Raw genomic sequence first — 4,687 nt, forward strand, 5'->3', positions numbered from 1 at the left:
AATCTTCTACCCAGGTCCAGAGATGAAGCCATTGAACAGGGCTTCTACCCCTGCATGGTCCGTGGGCCACAGCCTGCTGATGCACACCCATCTTCACTACTATGGTGTCGTGACGACAATCTGTTCAAGCGCAACTTCCAGTTTGCCCAAAACTCAGCGAAGCAGAACAAGAAGACTTTTGGGTTAGACTTCAACCCTGGTCCCTCAGCACCAAGGGCAGATGGCACACGAGATGCAGAACCAAATGTCATCGGTCCCTTCGACAACCTTGAAGGCCTCATCACCCGCATCTTAGTTCAATGGACTGCAGTGAATGAGCCTGCAGCTGACGCTGAATCAGAAGAAGCTCCTGCAGTGCCGAAGCCAAAGAAGTTGAAGAAGCCTAAAGCTTCAAAGCCTGCCCCTTCACCAAAAATCTCACGAGCGAAGCCACTAGCAACTGCACCTCCTGAAGACAGTGTGCAGTCCGAAGACTTATCTCGAATCTCCAAGCCCCAGAAGGCCAAGATGCCTCTGCCACACACCGGCCAAGAGCTAACTGCTGCTGCCATTCTGCGCAATGACGCCATTGATCTGTCAAGTGATGAAGATCTAGCAGATGACGCTCTTGAGCAACTCATCAAGAGCAAAGAAGAAGCAGAAATCTTCAATGATCTGCCTCTCTTTGATGTGACCATCATCCACAACTTCATTGACGAGTGGTTTGACACGCCAAACATCAGCTTTGAAGATCTGCAGCTACCCATTGGCCTCAGTGTCGCCTTCCAAGGCGCCATTGCTTCAGAGCTCGCTATTGCCCAGCGCATTGTTGAACTGAAGCAAAAGATTAATTATGAAAAGGCTCAGTTCAAGAAGCATATGGCCAAGCTCAACGTGCAGGAAGTGAAGAACTTCAAGAGTATGATGCACAAGCTCAAGGAAGCCTTTGTAAAGAAACATGCAGAAGCTCAGGGTTCGCGTGAGCGCATGAAGACTCTGGCTGACAGATGTGTGCAAGCCTACAATGAGGCTGAGAAGCGCAAGGCACTTGGGCGTCCTGGCATCGACCCCAGGATGGCCGCAAAGAAGAAGAAGCCTGCTACGGCTGAACCTGACGCACCAAGGCAGGAAGCAGTTCCGATTGTCTTCCCAACTAGACTGACTGGCTCGAAGCCAAAAAGTCGGTCAACCGCTTCAGAGCTCAAGAAGACAAGGACTGCTGAGGCTGAAGCCAGGAAGAGGAAACACTCTGAAGCCTCTCCAACTGCCCCCTCCAAGAAGAAGAGGAAGACCAAGAAAGATTGGGCTGCTCCCACAGAGCCTTTGATAGTTGAACCTATTTCGATGGTCTATCCTGAAGCTGAACGACAACTAACAATCCATGAGCCTGCTTCCACAGAGGCTCATGAAGCTGAAGACTTTCCAGCAGCTGACCCCATCGCTGCTGAAGACATTGGTCAACATGACCATGTAGAAGATGGTGCAGTCCTTCCTCAGCTTGAGAACATCGAACTCATCAGCATTGGTCGTCCACTGACGCCAATTGCACAGGATGCTTCATGGGCGGATCGCCCACAAGAGGAAGAAGACTATGAGGCCCAGCCCACTCAAACTCCACAAGCGTCGCCCGCGTTGGGCAGGCTTCGCAAAGGTCCAAGGCCTCAAGTCTCTGCTGAAGACAATCCGGCTGCATCAGCCGCGGAAGAAGTAGTCCCACAAGTTCCCACTCCCCTGTCCCACCAAGAAGCAGTTCTCAAGGAGAACGTGCTTGTGATCGACCCTCCAGCTCGTCAAGTGGAGGATGAAAATCTTGAGGCTACCACAACCACCAATGAAGCTAATGTGGAGCCCTCCCCAGCAAAAGCATCAGAAGACAGCGAAGCCACTGATCCCGCCACTTCTGTTCCCGAGTCTGCTGCCGGTCCCAGTTCGACTATCATGTTGAGCACAGGCCTCAGGTACAGAAGCCAATTCCAAGATTGCCAAGGTTCCTAGGTCCTGCATCAGCACCTGGCTCCTTCAATATCAATGGCTTCAGAGCAGACAACACATTCTTCGATAGCTCCAGGAACCCCTACTCAAGGGAAAGGATATCATCTGACCGGTTCTGGAGCTATCCTCAGTGAAGCTATTACCCATGCATTCTTTACAACCAAGGTCGCATCTTCCCACACAAGCGCCTTGATATTAAAGCTATAGCTGGTCTGCCCTGTCTAGAAGAAGCTTTGGTTTGCTTCAAGGAAGTTGGACTGCTGCCGTTCGTTACTGACCAAGAGCACTGGAATGAAGAGCTGCTGCTCCAATTCTATGCCACACTTCACATCCGCGGGTATAGCAGAGATCCGAAGACTTGGGTCCTAGAGTGGATGACTGGAAACATGCATCACGAAGCCAAAGCCTTTGACATCATTGAGCTCACTGGCCTACCCACTCTTGGGGATCTCTACGAGCATGGCTGTCAGCTGCATAGTGAAGCTATTGAGAGCATCTTTAAGAGGCCGGAACCTAATATGAGTCAGATGCTCAGCATGATGAAGCCATTGCCCCAAGATGCTGCTTATCCCACGGAGTTCTTCGTTGAAGACCTTGAGTATCTGCCAAAAACCATCTATCACATCATCAAGCGAACTCTCTGGCTCATCAAAGGGCACTCTCCAAATGCCAAGCTTGAGGGTGCAATGAAGACTTCGGTCTTCTATATTCTTCATGGAAAATGCTTCAATGCACATGACTTATTCATTCGCCAACTTGCTGCATCAGGCTCTGATCTGTTTGGCTTGAAGTTTTACGCTCCATGGGTAATGCGGCTAATCAAACTTCACTCCGATATCTCATATCAGCCATCTGCTCGCAATCATTGGATTTTTCTGCCTGATGTGGATTTCTCTATTGAAGCCATCTATCCTGAGCCTGCCAAAGCACCTCTAAGTCTTCAGAATGCAGAGCATCAGAGTTTCTCTCAGAACATTGAAGGAGTTGAAGCAGTCACTTGGGTGTATCCTCTGGCTGGCACTACACGTGCACCACACCCTGCTTCCACTGAAGCCACTGATAGCGCAACTGCTCCAAGACCCAAGAAGCGCACTCGTGTTCTCAACGACCGAGAGCTTCTTGTGGCTCTTCATCCGAAACAGGATAGGCATCATGACTGGCTGAAGCGTCAGATGAAAAGCCTCTTGGTGGATGTTAATCGCATTCGCAATCTTGCCACCAAGAATGCTTTCGTTGCCCATGAAACCTATCGCCGCACATGGAAAGGACTAACGATGATGTGTTCTGAAGATGATCTTCAAGAGGATGGCTTCACTGAGCGATTCAAGTTTGACTCCACACCTCCTCGAAGGGTTGTGCTGCTAGGAACTCCATCCCTTGAAGACTCTGAGTTCTCTTCCTATGCTGCAACAGTGACTGCCAGAGTTATCGAGGATGAAGACGATGCTACTTCACCGCCACCTCCTTCAGCACGCTTCAACTCTGCTCCAAACTCTTCAGCACCGCCAAACACCATCAACGACCCTGCTACTTCACCTACTCCTCATGGGAACGAGTAGATGCTCTATGTCTTCGAACCTTTTTGGTCCTTACTGACAAAAGGGGGAGAAGCATATGAGGTTGATAGTCTTCAAGCGGGTCCATATGGGCGGGTGCTTTATATTTTGCTTCGTGCTTACAACTCTCGTTTTTTTCCACATTTGGTTCTTTGAGTTGTAACACTTAAACTCGATGGTCGTCTGCTAATCTGCCACTTTGTTTTACGAAGATAAATTCCGCATGTGCGACGATAAATTCCGCACTTAGATCATTCTGCAAACGTCCATTTTCCATTATGCATGTCATTATCTTCATATACTTTCACATGCATAGTGGATTGTCATCATAAGTTGAAGTGGATCTCCACAAGTACAACCTGCCATGTGCATTTGCATTCCAAAAGCAAATTACTTATATGCACATCTTCAGGGGGAGCCCTCGCAACTTATGAAGACAATTCCTTATCCTTTACAATTTCATAGATTATATTCCCCGTTGAAAACTTCAACTAGTTTGTCATCAATCACCAAAAAGGGGGAGATTGTAAGTGCATCTAGTGCCACCCCTAGTTGGTTTTGGAGTATTGACGACAAACCAAGTTGAGGGACTAATGTGTTTGTGAGAATTGCAGGATAACACAGGTAGAAGTCCCTCATTGATTCGGTTTTACTACCAGAGATGACCCCTAAAAATGTATGAAGACATTGAAGTCAAAGTTGGTATATGAAGATATTCACATTGAAGACTATGGCAAGAGAAGACATCACATGAAGCCTATGGAGCTCGAAGACTTAGATCTTTCGTAGTTCTTTTTCTTTTGTGTTGAGTCATAGGAACCACCATACTGTTAAGTGGGGTCCAAGAGAACCAGTCAGAATGACTGAAGTGATGCCTAATCAAAACCTATGTCTTCGAGTGAAGACTATGAGAGCGAATCTTGTCCAGAGTCGCACAAGTTAGCTTTGCTTGCAGCCCAAGTAAAGTTGCCATGGGAGTTTGAAATCTGACCGTTGGAGCACGTGTCAGTTCCTTAGTGACCCAGGGTCATTTCGGACAAATCAGGTTGGGTTGCCAAGTGGCTATAAATAGCCCACCCCCTACAACCATAAATGGTTGGCTGCTTAGATTGAGAGTACGGCTTTTGTCGTTTGAGAGCAACCCACCTCGAAGCCTTTGA

This window comes from Triticum urartu, chromosome 6, assembly GCF_003073215.2.
Source record: "Triticum urartu cultivar G1812 chromosome 6, Tu2.1, whole genome shotgun sequence".
Taxonomy (NCBI): Eukaryota; Viridiplantae; Streptophyta; class Magnoliopsida; order Poales; family Poaceae; genus Triticum; species Triticum urartu.